Raw genomic sequence first — 20,146 nt, 5'->3', positions numbered from 1 at the left:
CAGTGAGTTCATGACTTCTGCTTCTTATTCCTACTTACCTGCCTGCACATTCTCAATTTTCCACACTAGCCAGGTACTCCTTTGGTGGGCTGGGAGGAAGGTGCGGGGGCGGTGTTTTCCTTTCCTTCTAAACATAAAGGTCTTGCCCGCTTGCTATGAAAACATTTTTTGAAACAACTCAATACAGACATATAGAGGGCAAATGTGAAAATCTTCTTCACCTCTCCAAACCCACTCTCCTCCCAAAGGCACCCACAGTCATGTTGATGTGGACCCTTCCAGGCTTTTTCCTGGGCATTTACAAACACAGAGGAGTCCAGATGTCTTCTGAGGCCTCTTTGCCTCTGAGATATAGCGGACAAACTGAGCTGGGCTCCCACCTCCACCTCCATGAATCATGGGAGGCTGAAAGTCACCTCTCTGAGTCCCAAGAACAGCATTGGGGAAAAAGAAGGGGACCCTTATGTGTCCGGTCTCCTCAGTCCCTGGCCTTTGCTTCTGCCCTTCTTTTCCCTGACCCAGATGAAAAGCTCAGCTTCTTTCTGGATTCTACCCTAAAACTCATGCACACAGACATTGGTCAGTCGAAAAGACTTCACAGAGGGCTCGAGGGTCCCCGACGCGTTCACACTGTACCCAAGGTAGCAAACAATTTTAAGCATCATCTCTGTGATGGGTTCATATCCTTTCAGCCATCCTCCTTCCCGGGGAGGGGTGCTCCCTGGCCCTTTGCCCCATGCATTCCACCACCTTGGCCCTTACCCGTTCTTCCCTGACTGGGGAAATTAAAATCCTCCTCCCTTCCCAACCCAAGCAATTCAGTCCATCAGACTCCTCTTGGAGCTAACACAAAGGCCTCCCATTGTTCTGGGCCCACTCTCCTGAGCAGGCATCTGTGGCACATTTCATTTTTTCCTGCTGCTCTCATGGATTGGGGTTGGAGCTCTCATAAGGGGAGGAGACTTCTGTTAACATCTGGGTTACATATTTAACATATATAAATAGTTTGGGGGCGGGGGGTTTCTATGTTTGCACAAGTGAAATCATGTTGTACACAGTGCTCAGTGACTTTCTTGTTTCACTCAACCCAAAGTACAGATATCTTCCAGATCACTAATAAGAATAGCTGAACTTCATTGGGAACTTGTGCCCCCGGGCACTTCATATCTGTGCTGTCCCAATCTGGTAGCCACTAACCACATGAGGTTCTTGAGCCCTTGAAATGTGGCTGGTACTATGGAGGACCCAAATTTTAAGTTTACTTAATTATCTTATTTATTTATTTAATGTTTATTTTTGAGAGAGAGAGAGAGAGAGAGAGCGAGCACAAGTGGGGGAGGGGCACAGAGAAAAGGGGACAAAAGATCCAAAGTGGGCTCTGTGCTGACAGCAGAGAGCCCGATTGGGGGCTCGAACTCAGGAACTGTGAGATCATGACCTGAGCTGAAGTCAGACACTTAACCGACTGAGCTACCCAGGTGCCCCAAATTTTATTTAATTATTTTAAGTTTAAAAACAAAAATATTTGTCTGTTCAATACAGCTTTATTTTTTGGTAGGACATGGCTTTACGATATTATTGTTATGTAGCTGAAATGTGCTATAGTAAATACACACCGGATTTTAAAGACTTCGTAGGAGTGGGAGAGAGCCAAAGCATAAGAGACTCTTAAAAACTGAGAACAAACTGAGGGTTGATGGGGGGTGGGAGGGAGGGGGGGGTGGGTGACGGGTATTGAAGAGGGCATCTTTTGGGATGAGCACTGGGTGTTGTATGGAAACCAATTTGACAATAAATTTCATATATTAAAAAAAATAAATTAATTAAAAAGAAAAAAAGACTTTGTAGGGAAAAAAAAGAACAAAATATCTCAGAGGTGCCTGGCTAGCTCAGTGGGTAGAGCATGTGACTCTTGATCTCAGAGTCGTGAAATTAAGCCAACCTTGGGCATAGAGACTGCTTTAAAAAAATCTCAGTAATAATTTTTATATTGATTTCATGTTGCAACGATATTTTGGATACATTATGTTAAAATATATATTATTGGGGCACCTGGGTGGCTCAGTCAGCTAAGCGTCCGACTTTGGCTCAGGTCATGATCTCGCGGTCTGAGTTCAAGCCCCGCGTCGGGCTCTGTGCGGACAGCTTGGGGCCTGGAGCCTGCTTCGGATTCTGTGTCCTCCCCCCCCTGCCCCTCCCCCACTCACACTCCTGTCTCTCAAAAATAAATAAACATTAAAATATTTTTAATAAGTAAAATATATATTATTAAAATTAATTTCACCTTTTTCTTTTGACTTTTTTTTAACATGGCTACTAGAAATTTCAAAATTATAAGTGGCTTGCACTGTATTTCTATCAGACACTAGTGCTATTTTATATGCATGATCTCACTATTCCATAGATTTGTTCAACAAATACTTGTTGAATAGCATATATGTGTCAGGCACTGGGCTAGGCACTGGTGATACAGCAATGAACAAAACAGACCCAAATCCCACTCTTATCAAACTTCCATGCTGGCTTGCTAATTTCTTATAACTTTGTCAGGCCCATACTATTATTATCCCATTTTATAAATGAGCAAACTGAGGGAGAGAAAAGTTAAATAACTTCCCCAAAGTCTAAGAGCAAATAAGAGGTCAAGGTGGGATCTGAATTCAAGCATTCTGAGTGCATCCACAGGTGCAACCATCCTGTACAACCACGGATACCCGGTATTGTATGGTATTAATGTATTGTAAGTTATTCAACCTGGCCTTTACCACTGCGGGCTATGTAGGAACCAAAAGAGACAAGCTTTAGGTCTGAGGTCATAAGCAGGATCAGAGATGTGCAGGGCCTGCAACTGGGCGAGGGGCAGAGAGAGAGTGGGAGACACAGAATCCGAAGCAGGCTCCAGGCTCCGAGCTGTCAAGTTCAGAAGCTGGGGGAAGGGTTGTCTGGAAAGAGACCACAAACAGGGTTTGGGGGTGCGGGGTGGCCTGGCAGGCTGAGGACCCACACAAGGTAGGACAAAAGGACTGGAGAGGAGGCTGCACGTAAGGGGCAGCACAGGACAGGGCCAGGTACCAAGAAGCCGATCCTCAGAGGCCACCATTTCCAAGCCAGGCCCTGTGCTAACAAACCTTTTATATGCATCTGATCAGTCAGCTGGGTCACTCAACACACATGTACTGAGCGCCTACTGGCACCAACCTCAAGACGACAATCTTGCAAGAGCCCTAATAAGATGTTTTATTTCACCCATTTTACAGCTGAATGACATGGGGCTCAGGGAGATGAAGTGATCTAGCCTAGTCACCCGGTAAATTTGTGACAGAGCTGAATTTAAACCCACGGTCCACTCTTCTTATCAGCTTGGGCCTGCCTTCTGTGCCCTGACTGCCCATGTCTGGACATCCCCAGGGGCCACTGGGATGGGGCCGGGGATAGGTCTGTCAGTAGCTCTGGCCCAGCACTGGAGATGTGGTAGGGGTTGAACCTCACTCCTGAAGATAAGGAGTTTTATGCATACCTTAGATCTGGAAAAAGAGCATTCTGGGTCTCCTAATGAAGAAAGCATTTCCTTCCTGCCCGCAGAGGGGTCAACAACATGCTGGGGACGCAGCTGGTGCAGCAGGAAAATGCCAGGCTTGGGGTTTGGGCAGGCCCAGTTTCTAATCCTGGCTCTGTCCCTGACTGTGTGACCTCTCTGAGGCTTGGCTTCCTCATTAATAAAATGGAGATAAGAAAGTATCCTTCCTCCTGCTCCAGGCTAGAGCAGAGAGGAAACCCCCACTCCCTGGTGATCACCACCAACCAGAGTATGAGAAACAGCAGACCCCCACTGGGCAGAGGGAGTTCAGGAAAGGAGATAATAACACTTACCTATACCCAAATAAGGTAAGTACTATTATCATCCCATTCTGCAGAAGGCAAAATTGAGGTATAGGAGGCAGCAGATCTGACTGGAACCCAAGCACTCTGGCCCTTAGGTCTATGCTTCTAACCACTGTACCACATTGTCCCTCAAGCTCTTACTTCTTCTGTGTAGTACAATATGACCCCCCCCCCCCACACACACACAGGGCACCCAGAGCTTTGGCTATGAGAAGCACCCTTAATCCCCAAGGCTTCCTGCCTGCCTGGCCTCTAGGGTGCAGTGAGGAGAGCAGGCTTCAGAATCGGCAGACCCAGATTTAACTCCCTGATCAGTTCTACTGATTGTGGGCAGTCACTTCTCCTCTGTGAGCTCAGTTATACCTTGTTTGTTTGTTTGTTTGTTTGTTTGTTTTAAAATTACTTTGTTTTATTTTTATATTTGAGAGAGAGACAGAGAGACAGAGAGAGAGAGAGCAGAGGAGGGGCAGAGAGACGGAGACAAAATCGGAAGCAGGCTCCAGGTTCTGAGTTGTCAGCACAGAGCCTGACACGGGGCTCGAACTCATGAGCAGTGAGATCATGACCTGAGCCGAAGTCAGATGCTTAACCTACTGAGCCACCCAGGCACCCCTGTTTGTTTGTTTTAAATGCTTATTTATTTATTTTTGAGAGAGAGAACATAACTGGGCAGAGAGAGAAGGAGACACAGAATCTGAAGCAGGCTCCAGGCTCTGAGCTGTCAGCACAGAGCCTGACGCGGGGCTCAAACTCACAAACTGAGATCGTGACCTGAGCAGAAGTCGGACTATTAACCGACTGAACCACCTGGACGCCCCTGTTTATTTATTTTTAAGTGAATCTGTACACCCAATGTGGGGCTCAAACTCACTCAAACTCCCAGTGCCCCAGTTCACCTATCCTTAAAATTTGGGGTATATGACCAAATACAAGGGGATAAGAGAGAGGTCTGGAAAAGTGCCCAGCACAAAAAATTCCTAGAGGACTTTCAGGGGAGCTGAAGTGAGGGGAAGAAACTCCTGAGTGAAGATGAGGGCAGGCCACCCGGGGAGAGGCTGGGAGTAAGGTGGGGAATGGGACCATCACGGCCTGGTGTCCTCGGTGGCCTGGAGTGAGCCTGAGGTGCGTGCCACACCCTGCCTCTCACTCTGGCCCCTCACAGGTCCTTGAGCATCCTCCAACACGCTGGACTGATCAGTGTATCTGAAACCCATGTCCCTTGCCTCTGCCTGTGGCCCCACTAGTCAACCACTCATCAGACTCAGAAACTTGGCGGCCTTCAAATCACTCCAGGTCATGTCCCCCAGAGCTTTCAAAATCCATTCCAGGGCATCCTCCTCCAGGAAGCCCTCCCTGATGCCCTCACCAGGTGTGACCTGCCCATAGCACGGCTCACAGCTTGTTTCAATCCAGAGTCAAACAGACATTCACACGCCCCCAAGACTGCAGAGCTCGGGGGGCAGGCCCAGGGCCCAGCGCCAAGCAATGGCTCAGGGACGGCTTCATTCAACGGAAGCCCTACCAGGCCCTGAGACCTATCACTTCCTCTCTCAGGACTTCTGTCCCTCGCCTGTGCACAGGCTGTATCCTCTCCCTCCCAGGTCACATACCTTGTCCATGGTCTCCCCTTCAACCTCTCTGTCCCACCATCTCTGCAAGATGACACCTGTTTTCATCTGGTTCTTTCAATAATTATTCGTACAGCAGGTGACTATAGTTAACGATAATGTACTGTACATTTGAAAGTTGCCAAGAGAGTACATGGTAAAAGTTGTCATCACAAAAAAATAAAACAAAACTGTAACTGTTGTGGTGATGGGTGTTAATTAGACTTATTGTGATCATTTTTTCTTTTTTATGTTTACTTATTTTGAGAGAGAGAGAGAGAGAGAGAGAGAGAGAGTCAAAGTACGAATGGGGGAAGGGCAGAGAGGGAGGGAGACACAGAATCGGAAGCAGGCTTCTGGCTCTGAACTGTCAGCACACAGCCCAGTGCGGGGCTCAAACTCACGAACTGTGAGATCACAGCCTGAGCCGAAGTCAGACACTTAACCGAGCCACCCAGGTGCCCCGGTCATTTTGTAATATATATAAGTATGGAATCATTATGTTGTACACTTAAAACCAATCCGACGTTCTAATCGATTGTATCCCAATAAAACACCAGAACAATTTTTTTAAAAATTTGCCGAGCCCACTTCTGCATGCCAGGCCCAGTCCTAGTGCTAGGAACACAATGACAAGTGAAAGAGGCAGATTCCCTCCCTTGCAAACTCACCCTCTATGGGGGAATCTGACATTAAACGGGATCCCACCAATGGCCACAATTGCAGACTGAGGTAAGAGTCTGCAGAAAAAGAATATGGTTGAAGGATCAGACTGGGGCCAATGGGGATGGGAAGAAGGGGGAGGGGGGAGGGGCAGGTGAGGAGTGGCCAGAAGGGGCGAGGCTGGGGAGAGGATGTGTCAGGCAGCAGCAGGAGTGATCAGAGTAGAAAGGGTGTAAAGGAAAACAGGCCGGAAGGGGAAGGTGCATGGTGACACTGGTCCTGTGTGCAGGTAGAGACCCACTCTCACCCGGTCATTCCCCTGCTCCCACATCTTCTGTGGCTCCCTTTGGCCACACACTGCACAGCCCATGGTTGGCCTCCAAGGTCTACACTAGCAGGAGAAACCTGCTAGTCCTCATCTCCTCCCTTCCTCACCTCCCCCTCACCCCACTGTGTCCATTTACAAACATTTTATAAAGTGTCTCTGGTAGCTAGGGACATTGGTAAGCTCTGGACATGCACACAGCAGGGCACAAAACAGACGCGGTGTCTCCCCTCATGGCACCTGTCCCAAATGGCTCCTTCCAGCCCTATAGCCATCACCATTGCAAACCACCCTCCATTCACCTTGATCTTCACGGTGGCTTCCTCACCTGCTCCGACTGCACTCGTGTTCCTGGATGGCCTCTTCTCTTCACAGGAACGAGGGCAGTAGTTTGAAGACACAAATCTGTGTTTCTTAAGTCTGAGTCCTCCTGCCTGCTGTGTTCATCTTGGCCTCAGGTTTGTTTCCCTCGGTAGCTTTCACAGTCTGTAATTATTAACCTGCTTACTGGTTTTGGAAAAATGGAAGCTCTGAAAATTATGGCAGATTGAACATGTGGACCTAATGTCATCATGCCCTCCCAAAACCCCGCCAAAACTACAGTAAAGAGATTTTAAGGCACAAACTCACTAAGACGAGGAGAATGACGGAAGAGACCAGAGCATAGCATCGGGAAGTTGGAAAACAGATGGTTGGGGAATAACTACACAGCAAATGCAAGGAAATCTTAGCCTACGCTGGATGTGGGGAAGAAGGATCACAGACACCCCCCCCACACACACACACGCAGGTACCTGTTTAAATATAGCGGGGTATGAAATAAAAAGAGTTTGGAAACCGTTTTAAGATCAGAATTGTCAAAACCACAGTGAGGTACCACCTCACACATGTCAGAATGGCTAAAATCAACAACACAGAAAACAACAGATGTTGGTGAGGATGTGGAGAAAGGAGAACCCTCTTACACTGTTGGTGGGAATGCAAACTGGTACAGATACTCCGAGAAACAGTATGGAGTTTCCTCAAAAAGTTAAGGATAGAACTACCCTACGACCCAGCAATTGTACTACTAGGTATTTACAAAAGGATACAAAAATGCTGATTTGAAGGGGCAAATGCACCCCAATGTTTACAGCAGCATTATCTACATTAGTCAAATTATGTTAAGAGCCCAAATGTCCATCAACTGGTAAATGGACAAAGAAGATGTGGTATATATATATATACAATGGAATGTTACTCATCCATCAAGGAGTGAAATCCTGCCATTTGCAACGACGTGGATGGAGCTAGAGTATATTATGCTAAGCGAAATAAGTTTGCCAGAGAAGGACAAATATATGATTTCACTTATATGTGGAATTTAAGAAACAAAACAGAGGAACATGGGGAAGGGGGAGAAAAAAGGGGAGGAAAGCAAACCATAAGTGACTCATAAAACTATAGAGGGCAAACTGAGGGCTACTGGAAGGGAGGTGGGTGGGGGGTGGGCTAAATGGGTGATGGGCATTAAGGAGGGCACTTGTGATGAGCACCGGGTGTTATATGCAAGTGATGAATCACTGAATTCTACACCGGAAACCACTTTTACCATATATATTAATAAACTAGAATTTAAATTAAAAGTTGGAAAAAAAATCAGAATTGTCAGGTTCCTTCCTGAATCCTGGCAGAAGACTGGAGGTTTACTCTGGAAATGATGAAAAAGATTCACCGGAATGGGGAAACCGCAGGTGCAGGGGAGGGCGGGAGCGTCCTCCCCAAGTCAGGCGGTGACATGAATGTATATGCTGTGAATGCCGGACACCCCCCAACCCTGTTTCCCAGCTGGCCCCCCCCAGAAAGCTGGCAGCCAAGACTTTGCTCTCCAGGCAGGGGATCAGAAAAAGTTTTCTCAAAGGTAATCTGACCAGGCCAAAAAGACCTACTGTTAATATCTTCAGAGAGAGAAGAGAATATCGTGCATCCATGAAGCAAGAGCAGGATGTTATTTAAAAAGAACAGGGGAGCCTGGGTGGCTCAGTTGGTTAAATGTCTCACTTCAGCTCAGGTCATGATCTCACAGCTTGTGAGTTCAAGCCCCACATCGGGCTCTGTGCTGACAGCTGGAGCTAGGAGCTAGGAGCTTGGAGCGTGGAGCCTGTTTGGGATTCTGTGTCTCCCTCTCTCTCTCTGCCCCTCCCCTGCTTGTGCTCTGTGTGTGTGTGTGTGTGTGTGTGTCTCTCTCTCTCAAAAAATGAATAAACATAAAAAGAAAAAAGAAAGATATCTCCAAAGTGCTCAGTGCATGGATGAAAACAGACCAGTATCAAGATACTGATGTGACCTGTCAGAACCCTGGAGAAACAAAGAAGATCCTACACCTTCCAAAGTGGAAAAGACATTCCATACAAAGCACCAGGAATCAGGATGCCTTTGAACTTCTCAGTAACAACACTTAAAGAAAATAATCTCCAACTAGAATTTTTTATAATAGTGATAGCAAAACTCCTATAGTACTTATTATGTGTTAGGTCCTGTTCTAAAGGTTTTTTTTTTTTTTTAAGTTTATTTATTTTGAGAGAGCAAGCGAGAGAGCACGAGTTGGGGAGGGACAGAGAGAGAATCCCAAGCAGGCTCTGTGCTGTCAGTGCAGAGGCCAACATGAGGCTCAAGCCCACGAACCGTGAGATTACAACCTGAGCCAAAATCAAAAGTCAGACACTTAACCGACTGAGCCACCCAGGCGCCCCTAAGAGTTGTTGTTTTTTTTTTTAAATATATTCTGTACCCAGCCATATTATTAAGGGTGAAAGTAAAATGAAGTTATTTGCAAATATACAAGGTCCCAAGAAGTGACATTTCTTTCTTTCCTAAGAAACTACTGGAATGGGTGTTCCAGCAAGAGGATGGAGTAAATCAAGAAAGAAGTGATTGCAGGAGAACCCAACATAGGTGTGAGGTGAGCCCAGTCCCTGGGATGATTGTGAAGATCCCAGGATCAGAGGAGAACTTCCTGAGAAGCTCCTATACCCTAAGCTCCAGGTTCCTGCACTTCCCTGGGGCCCTGTGAGGGCTGGGGGTTGTAGAGTGTTCTGGGTGGTCAGAAGCCAAGCTGTAATCAGAAAGCATTTCTGCTAGATTGCCTGATGAGATCTCAGATGAAAAGGTCCCGAGTGTCTAAGGGATTCAAAGCTCCGGGGATTTATTGGTTTATCTTATCAATCTAAATAAATTATACCTAATTTTGTATTCTTGTTTTCGAAGAGTCCCCAGCTTGCAGAAGCTTTACAACTTGAAACCCTACAAATTCCAGATCTTTCCCTGCCCAGAGTGCTAACTGTTCACCAGGTGTAAAGAGAAAACACTCCAGATTGGAACAGAAAGTTCCAGGAAGACTTCAAGAGAAGTTTCCTCAAGGAGATGGCCTTAACAGAATACATGAAGTGGTAGATAGAGATAGAGATGTGTCCCCAGAGGCCACTTCAAGGAAGGGCTTGCTGCCCAGCAGCAGGAGGTCTGGACAGCAGACTACTCCCAACTGTCAACTCCTTCAGGGTCAGCCCCAGATGCAGAGCAGCCTTGCCCAAGACAGCATTCTTCCCTGGGGCAGCCCCCACGATGTGACTGAGCCACGCAGGGTCTAAGGGCCTGACCATTTCAGTCGGGCTTGGGACACTCTGATGGGCAACACTTGCTCCAAAGCTCCTTGCCAGTCTGGGGGAGGCTTTACCAGGCCTCACCAAAGTCCCACATATCCCTCTGCCCAATCCTGCTTCCGCCCACTTCCTTTCCCAGCTGTTAATCCCAAATAAACATCTCTATCTCCTCGTCCGCCCCCAGAGATACCAACCTGAGGCACCTGATGTGTGTGAACATTTTGGGAAGAGATTTAGATAACTGGTGGAGAGTGGGATACATAAAAACTTAAGCAAGTGACAAAACAGGACAATTATTAACTGGGGAGAACAGCAAGTTGTACAAAAAGGGAAAGTAATCATAGCTTACATATACTAACGTACACAGGGATTACTGAACCAACTAAAATGTTGGCCGTTTGGGGAGGTGGGATTATGTGTATGGTGAGGCACGTGATGGCGAAAGAGTTAAAACTTTATCTTCTTGGTAGAAAATCAAGAGATAGTGCTTTAAAACTGAAACATCAAAAAAAGGCAAAACAAGCATGCTACTTAAGAGATAATGGAGATAAATGTAAAATACAGTCAGCTGAAAGAATTGAAAATAGGTGCCTCAGGGAAAGTAGAAATGGGGGAAGAGTGTGATGGGCTGCCTTCTGTTTTCATAGAAAACCTTATTAATACTTGTTAACCTCTTTAAACCATGTGTATGTCTAATTTTTGCTTAAAAAAGAATATGGGGGGCGGGCCCCTGGGTGGCTCAGTTACTTAAGCGTCTGACTTGATCTCGGCTCAGGTCGTGATCTCACAATCCATGAGTTCGAGTCCCATGTTGGGCTCTGTGCTGACAGCTCAGAGCCTGGAGCTTGCTTTGGATTCTGTGTCTCCCTCTCTGTCCCTCCCCCACTTGCACTGTCTCTCTCTCTCTCTCTCTCTCAGAAATAAATAAACATTAAAAAATTGTTTTTAAAAAGCCAAGACTCAGAAATTTAAACGTTAGCTAGCTGTGTGACTTTGGACAAATTACTTGACCTCTCTGAACCCCAAACTCCTCATCTGTTAAGTAGGCACGTCTGTTAAATAGCTTAGCCTTAGAGGGCTGTGGTGAGATTTTAATGTCCTCATGCATATACAAGTACTCAGTAAGTGCATAGCACACAGCAAGCCCTCCTTAAATGTTACCTGTTCATTTTCGTGAGAATGGAGAGCCACGAATTTGAGAGGGCTTTCTCTAATTATTTTTTTAATGTTTATTTATTTTGTGAAGGAGAGAGAGAGCACACAAGAGCAGGGGAGGAGCAGAGAAGAGTAAGAGAGCGAATCCCAAGCAGGCTTCTACCGGCAGCACAGAGAGCCCCACGCTGGGCTGTTTCACAAACCCTGAGCTCATGACCTGACCCAAGATCAAGGGTCGGAGGCTTAACCGAATGAGCCACGGAGGCGCCCCTCTACTTATTTTAATTATATATTTTTGTGTGTCTTTCAATAGCAGGCGCTTACGAAAAGCTGGTTGGTTGTTGGTGGCAAGATCCTGCTCTTCCTCACAAATACCCGGTGAGCAGGTGGGGGCGGGCTCGGGGTATCCACACCCAAGTCCCACGAGGTCCTGATCCGGATTCACAGTGGCCGAAAGAAGGACGGCCAAGGCAACCTCAACCCCATTCCCAGAAACCGGTTCGAGACGGGCGGGGTGTCGAAAGCCGGTCTCCCCCGACGGCGGCCTGCTCCTTGGTCAGCAGGGTCTGTTTTCTCAGCCTGGAGTCCTCTCCGCGTGCTAGGCGGGCGCTGCTCCCTGCGGCCACACGGTGGCAGCGCAGAGCCGAGCTCCTCCATACCTGGGAGGCGCTGGAGAGGCAGCGCCCCATCAGTTGGGCCTCCTGGGCCCGGTTCCCCATCCCCGCCAGGGCAGGTCACCGCATTCACGATGAGAGAGCCGCTGGGCCTGAGCTCACGTCTATACCTCCCTTAGGGCTCTGGGTTCCATATCCTTGATCGGACATTCCCAGCTCACGTGACTCGCCCTCCACCCTGACCCGCGTTCCGGGGTCCGCCCCGCCTCGCTGCCAACTCGCTCGGCGCACCTGGCGGGGACCAAGCCAATCCATGCTCAGACCCGGGCCCCGTGCCTGCCGGGCCCAACTGAGCCGGCCGGAGGAAAGGAGGTGGGCGTGGGCTCGAGCTCTGCGGCCCTCACCGCCCTGACCTCGGTCAACTCCACCCTCTGCTTCCGCCTCGGGCATGCATATTCTCCGAGCTTCTCAGAACGCCCTCCTTCTCAACCAGCCGAACGGGGGCTCTGAGGACTGACAGACACAAGGACTGACTTCCAAAGGGGTCGCCTTGCAGGCCAGAGAACCTGACGGAGCACGCGCGGGCACGTGGAGGGGCGGGGCCTTGGTAGGGGGCGGGGTCTCGGGGCGGGATCCGCGGGCTTAGGTGCCAGCGGACCTCGGAGTCCGCGAGGCGCGCGCGCGGAGTGCCGGGAGCGGGAACTATGCGGAAATGAGGCGCGGGGTTTTGGGGGGAGGTGCAGGACTGGGGGGCGGGGCAGAGGTCTGCCCCGGGCGGGGCGGGCACCCGTGGTGATTTGAGGGAGCGCGCGGTCGAGTAGAACTGGGAGGTGAATGGGCTGGCGGTGGGGTTGGACTGGATTTGGGGCCCAAATGCAAGAAGGGCCAGAAGGGGGAGTGGAGGAGGCAGGAACCCCACCCACTTTCCGGGCCGGGTTCTTGGAAACAGCCAGGATGTCCTGGGACTCAATCTGGGGGCTAGATCTGGAGGCGAGGGTTTTATAGAGCCCGCTGATAAGGGCCCCCCGGTGTGTCATCGCACTCATTTCCCCTGCATTCCAGGAACTGCTCAGGCATGTCCCCCAAGTGTTTGAGGACTTAGCGGCTCCCTCCCTTCACACGCTGAGGGGCGGGCCCTACCCTGAGAACCCAGCGACGCCCAGCTGTACCTTCAGAGCCCTCCCCCTTCTTCAATTTCAACAAGATTCAGGGAGGACGGAAGTCTCCGGGGCCACAAGCCCCAGGGCCTTCTCTTCTCCCAGACTTCTTCACGGCTCCCGCAAATCTTACCCCCCATAGCGGAGGTATTGAGCAGTCCCCATCGGGAGGAAGGAAGGAGCAACCTGGCTCCTTTCGGTTGCAGCCCTTGCAAAAGAGGACTTTGGCTAGGGTGGACTTTGAGGGCTGAAGACAGGGTGCTGCCGTTAACCCCTTCTTGCCAACCGAGTAGTGGCTGGAGCTCACCGCACAGAGAGAGGACTGCGGTGCGGAGAGTCTTGGAGTCATGTCCAGACGACGGTCTGGAAATCCGGGAAATCATGACCTGAGCCAAAGTCTGACCCTTAACCGAATGAGCCAACCAGGCGCCCTATGTTAATAATAATCTTGATGGTGTTTTATAAGTTACAAATATGTGCTCATTTAAAAATTTTTAAAAATATGGGGTGCCTGAGTGGCTCAGTCGGTTAAGCATCCGACTTGGGTTCAAGTCATGATCTCGCGGTCTTTGAGTTCAAGCCCCGCATAGGGCTCTGTGCTGACAGCTCAGAACCTGGAGCCTGCTTCCGATCCTGTGTCTTCCTCTCTCTGCCCCTGCCCAGCTCACGCTCTGTCTCCCCTCTTGAAAATAAATAAATATTAAAATAAGTAAAAGTTAAATTTTTAAAAAGTAGCGATAAAGGAAAAAAAAAATAGTGATAAAGATAAAATGAAGTTCCCCATATTCCTACCAGGTAGAAATAACGCCTTTACTTTGTAAGCTACACTTTACAGAGAAATTACTATATGCCAGATACCATGTGAGTAATTCACAGAACAGCAATCTGAGGGTTGCAGAAATATCTCCAGTGAGGCTTTCCCAAGGTCACACAGCTACGAAGCAGCAGAGCCAGGACCTGGGCCCAACTTTATCTGGTTCCAAGGCTCTGCTGGTCTCTGTTCACATTTGGGTGAATTTCCTTCCAACCTTTTTTCTATGCAACAGGACAAAAATAGTTGCATGTAAATATTCATGGCTTTTCCTCCTTCCCAGACTTAGTTCTAAGGAGTCTTTGTAAGGAGGGCAGAGAGAGGAACAGACCTAAGCAAAAGAGTGGAGCAACCTCGTGAAATTTCCTCCCATCCCACTGAGGAAAAGCTGCTCCTGGGAGATGGGAAGGGAGTGAGCTGGCAGAATTTGGGTGGTCAGGAATGTGGAAAAAAGAAAAAGGAAGAAAGAAGAGGTTTGGGGAGCTACTCTGATAGCGTGGAATGTTGAGGAAGAGATATTTTGGAGATTCTGAAATGCTGTCTTGCTGTGAGGTATGTGATGTGTAATTCCTTTGCAATGTCCTCTGCAGACCTTTGGTGAAGACTTTTGTTTTCTGACTGCTTTTTGGAGTTGGATCAATTTCTTTTGGGTGAGGAGGGAACAATCAAGTCCAGCTTTATTTGGGTTCACGTGCATTTTGTATGACATTTTTTTCTTTTACAAAAATGGAATAGCATGTCTGCCCTTGCTCTCTGTGTGCCCTCCACTTGGAATACCCCGCCTCTCCCCTGTCTTTCTCCATTTCCCTCATTCTCTAAGGCCCACCCCTTTGCAAGTCCCTCATTATAGCCAAAGTCTGGACAGGTGACCGGCCCCCCCTACTGATGACCTGGTTGGTAGGCCATGTTAAGTGGTAATTTTGCCGCCACTGGAATCTTTTTTATTGTAAGAAACTGTGCTGGATTGGTGGTTTTCTAAATCTCTTGGTGTCGACCAAAGTACGGTGCACCAGTTCTCAACCCCAAGAGAGCAGAGTACTGTGCACCTGTTATGAATCCCAGGGGAGAACTCTAAACCCTCTAACCCATTGAGTCTTGGTATTTGAGTCACCAAAGTAAACACATGCAGTCAAGCATTGGATGGAACAATGCTTCACTCACATAGCGAAGAGATAGAGTGAGATCACCTTCAATCTGGGGCATTAGTCCCATATGGCCAACGGATCTCTCCCAGCAGTGGACACAGGGCAATTTGCCTATGCTCACTCTTCTCGTGCAGTGGTGGAAGGGGCTTGTCCCCTTCCAGAGAACAGACAGAGCAGTGCAGTTGGCCAGTCGCCATATGATGTGCACACTCTAAGAAGAGACAAAAGAATATTCACTGCACTTAAGACAAGGAAAGATAATCCCACACAAGGTGATAAACCCAGAACAAGCTGTGTGGGCTCTTTATCTCTTAGTTAGGAAGTGTTCCAGTCCTATGGCCCGTTCTTATGGAGCCTGAGTGGGGATCGAAAGACTGCAGGCAAGAGGTTGCCTTTCTCAATACTTGGCTAGCATGACTGTTGTTTCTCTCTCTGCTTTGGCTGCTAAAAAGCTCAGAACTTCTCTATTTCTTCATCTGTCTTTTCTCTTTGTCCCATTTTTCTTAATTATTTGCTTTTAGCCTTTAAAAAACCTCTCTATTATGGAACACTTCAAACATACATAAAAATAGAATAAAATGAATTGTTATGTACCTATCACCCATCTTCAGTAATTATCAATATCTTGCCAGTTTTGTTTCAATTACCTCCTCGCTTTTCCCTCTCTCTGGAGTATTATAAAGCAAATCCCAAACATCGTATCACTTCACCCAAATTATTTCAGCATATATCTTTAACAGATAGGGCTTTTGCAAACATAACTATCATAGCTAACAAAGCTAATATGAATTCCCTAAAGTCACTTAATGCCTAGTTCATATTCAAACTTTAATAGTTGATTTGTTCCAATCAGGATTCAAATAAGGTTCACACATTCCATTTTTTGCTTGTTTGTTTTTTGTGTTTAAAAAAAAATTTTTTTAATGTTTATTTTTTGAGAGAGAGAGACAGAACATGGTGGGGGGGGGGCAGAGAGAGGGAGACACAGAATCCAAAGCAGGCTCCAGGCTCTGAGCTGTCAGCACAGAGCCCGATGCAGGGCTCGAATTCATGAACTGTGAGATCATGACCAGAGCTGAAGTTGGACACTCAACCAACTGAGCCACCCAGGTGCCCCTCACACTTCATTTGTTGATATATATCTCTGAAGTAACTTTTAATCTGCAACAGTTCCACCTTTCTTTCCCTTTTTTAAAAAAATGCTATTTATTTGTAAAAACAAACAAACAAACAAACAAACAAACAAAACCCAGCGCATTTGTCCCATAATGTTTCCCAAGTCACAGAAGATTTGGCGGATTGCTTCCTGATGGTGTAGTTTAACTTGTTCTTCTGTCACTTGTATTCCAGTAAACTAACAGTTAGCTCTAGTGGCTTGATTATATTAGGTTTAATGGTTTTGGCAGGAATAACTTATTGGCAATGGTGCTGTGTACTTATTACATTTAAAAGTTTTTTAACGTTTATTCATTTTTGAGAGATGGAGAGAGACAGAGCATGAGTGGGGGCAGGGTAAAAAGAGAGGGAGACACAGAATCCAAGCAGGCTCCAGGCTCTGAGCTGTCAGCACAGAGCCCGACGCAGGGCTCAAACCCATGGACAGGGATATAATGACCTGAGCTGAAGTCGGATGCTTAACTGATTGAGCACCCAGGCACCCTGTGCTGTGTACTTATTATTAAGGCACATCTGGAGGCACATAATATTTAGTTAAAACGTTGTTACTGACTGATCTGTCAATCAGGGCTCTTGGCCTGCTCTCTTCATTACAAAATTCTCCATCAATGTTTAATCTATTAGTTTGAGCATCCACTTATGATCCAGCATTTCATTAAATGGTACAAAGAGGTAATTTTATTTTTAAAATATATTTTTAAAGCTTTTGTTTATTTTTAAGTAATCTCTAGTAGACCCAATGTGGGGCTTAAACTCACCACCCCAAGATTAAGAGTTGCATGCTCTGCCCCACCTCCCGAGCCAGCCAGGTGCCCCCAAAAGGTAATTTTCTAAGTCTGTCATTCCTTTTTGCATTCATTACTTGGAATTCTTCCCTAAAGAAATTTTCTTCATTCGTTATTTGATATTCCTGAAATACAGTTTATACAAGACAGGATAAATGCTTGGTTTCTCTTATGTATGTTTATAATTTGCCTGAACTCCTTTGTGGAACAAAGTGTGGGAAAAAAGGCAGGCAGAACAGTGGCGTGGAAAGAGCCCAGGCCTTGGACTCCGACAGCATCATGATTCCATCACTTGTTAACCTGTGTGACCTTGGGTAATCCCTCTGAGTCTCGGTTTCCTTAATTGCAAACTGGGGATTCTGATCTCTAACTTCTCCAAATCTTTAGTAGAATCATTTCCAGGCCTAGATCAAGCAACTCCTTGTACCGGAAGTAAAATGTATTCATTGTAAGAGGCTTGGAGGATGCAGACAAACACAAAGAAGGGAATATAAGCCTTGTGAAAAGCATCTAACACAGGCCTGGCATATAGCAGGTCTTTTTGGTTTTTTTTTTTTAACTTTTAAAAAAATATTTATTTTTGAAGGAGAGACAGAACGTGAACAGGGGAGGGGCAGAGAGAGAAAGAGGGAGCTACAGAAACCAAAGCAGGCTCCAGGCCCTGAGCTGTCAGCACAGAGCCTGACACAAGGCTGGAATCCACAAACTGTGAGATCATGACCTGAACTGAAGTTGGACGCTCAACCGACTGAGCCACCCAAGCGCCCCTAGCAGGTCTTTAAAAAAAAAAAAAAAAAAAAAGTTTAATTAAAAGAAAATTTTAAAGGAAACTCTATGTCCAATGTGAGGCTCGAACCCATGACCCCAAGATCAAGAGTTGCATGCTCTACCAACTGAGCCAATCAGGTGCCCCCATATAGCAGGTGTTTTTGACAACTCAGGCTTGCTTCTCAGGGGCTCCGTGGTAACATCCGCTTGGAAGAGAGTAAATTTAGTCAGGGTGATTACAGCCTCAGCCCAAGAAAATCTCAGCAAGAGTGAGAGAGGGGGCTGCAGGGAGGGAGCAGGAAGTAAATTCCTCTGGTTTTATGTCAAGAGCTAGTGAACTGAAGTTAGGCAGGTCTGCCACAAACTTGCAGTGAGATCCTGAGAAAGTCACTTGACCTCCCAAGCCACAGTTTCTCTTCTGCAAGATGGACATTATCAAGGTCAACCTGCCAGAGCTGCTGGGAGTCATGTGTGTGGACATGGGCACGCCCACCTCAGTGCCAGCCATTGGGAGGTGCTCAGGGAAGGAGTGGTAGCCGGATCTGAGTCTAGGAGCTCCCTTTCCGAACTTCCCTTAAATGTAAAGTCACTCACGAATTGTCTCCTGTCACTGAGGGGCTGTGTGAGGCGTGGCTTGGAGCCCAGCTTTGTCCTAACAGTGCAATGTTGAGTTGGGTAAGCCTCTTCCTCTCTGGAGCCTGGATTCCTCCACTTGTGAAATGGCTAGATCAGGGGTCCCACTCCAGATGTCCCCAGGAGCAGGCTGGTAAACAGAGTGAAGTGGGCGAGAAGCTGAGACAATAGGGTTTGGTGGGGGCTGTGGCTATCTAATGAGCTTGCCTTATTTCAGAAGGGCTGCCACTCCCCCTGCTGATGGTTACAAAACACGAATGTGAGCCCAGGTTGCCAGACTTTTAAAAAGGCTGGAAAGCTATATTTTTAACTTTAAATTAAAGCTATGGCAAGTTATGGGAGTTATTCAGCAACCTGGGTGGACCAAACAGAGATGTAAAGCAGGGTTAGGAACATGGGCTCTACGGTAAGAGATGTTTGTGTGCCAGTCCCACCATTTAATATCTGTGTGTCCTTGAACAAATCATTTAGCCTCTCTGTGCCTCATTTTTCTTATCTGTAAGATGGGGAGGGTTATTGCAGTGTCTTCACTCAATTGCTGTGAGGGCGAGATGAGCAAAGATGGGAATAGGGTAAAGTTAATGAGGAATCACCTTGGGTACAAACTTTAAGGGGGACACCAAAAAAAAACTCAACAATTAAGAGACCCAATATTAAAAAAAATTGTTTTTAATGTTTATTTTTGAGAGAAAGAGAGACAGAGCTCAAGCAGGGAAGGGGCAGAGAGAGAGGGAGACACAGAATTGGAAGCAGGCTCCAGGCTCTGAGCTGTCAGCCTACAGCCTGATGTGGGGCTCGAACTCACGAACCATGAGATCATGACCTGAGCCAATGTCGGACACTCAACCAACTAAGCCACCCAGGCGCCCCATCCTGTCTTCATTTTTAAAGTGAGATGGCACACAAGGAGAAAACCTATCCCACCGCCAGGCCCAGTGGTTCAAGGGTAAGAGACAGCAAGCATTTGACTTTGTTCACTGACATATTACCAGCACCTACAATGGTGCCTCACATGTGGTAGGATATTAATACATGTTTGTTGAATGACACACACACACACACACACACACACACAGAAGGGGATGATACATGTCAAACCTTAGAACAGGGCCTGGCACCAAGTAGGTGCTCAGTAAAATAATAATGATGATTATGGTTGAGAAGATGATGTCATTGTCTGTGGGTCTTGTCCTGTCTTCAGGTCAGTGGTAAAGCTCGTGTATCTGACAGCCAGAATGGATCGTTTTTTAACCCCAACATGACAGAATTATCTTCAATAATAATCATGAAATAAAACAAATAATAGGGGCGCCTGGGTGGCTCAGTCAGTTAAGCAGCCGACTTCAGCTCAGGATATGATCTCCCAGTTCATGGGTTTGAGCCCTGCTTCAGGCTCTGTGCTGACAGTTCAGAGCCTGGAGTCTGCTTCTACTTTTGTGTCTCCTTCTCCCTCTCTGCCCCTTCCCCACTCGAGCGCTGTCTCTCTCTCTCTCTCTCTCTCTCTCTCAAAAATAAATAAAACATGAAGAAAAATTAAAACAAAACAAACAATAATGACCAGAAAAGAAACACAGTAAAAATTTCCTTTTATGGACTTCGTATTACACACTCAGACTGATGAAGACTTAAAAAATAAATAAATAAAAATTACAACACAAAAGAGAAAAAAAGTAATGGACCAATAGTTTTTAGGTACAGAAAGTTTTTTTGTTTTTTACAAAAAGGAACATGCACACACATTGCCCATGAAGTGCCTCCAAAGGAGGCAGCCGGGCAGGGTTCAGAGG

The sequence above is a fragment of the Lynx rufus genome, unplaced genomic scaffold, assembly GCF_022079265.1.
Source record: "Lynx rufus isolate CCGP_SWC_20201006 ecotype Redwood Valley unplaced genomic scaffold, mLynRuf1.p SCAF_2, whole genome shotgun sequence".
NCBI lineage: Eukaryota > Metazoa > Chordata > Mammalia > Carnivora > Felidae > Lynx > Lynx rufus.
This window is presented reverse-complemented; position numbering follows the sequence as displayed.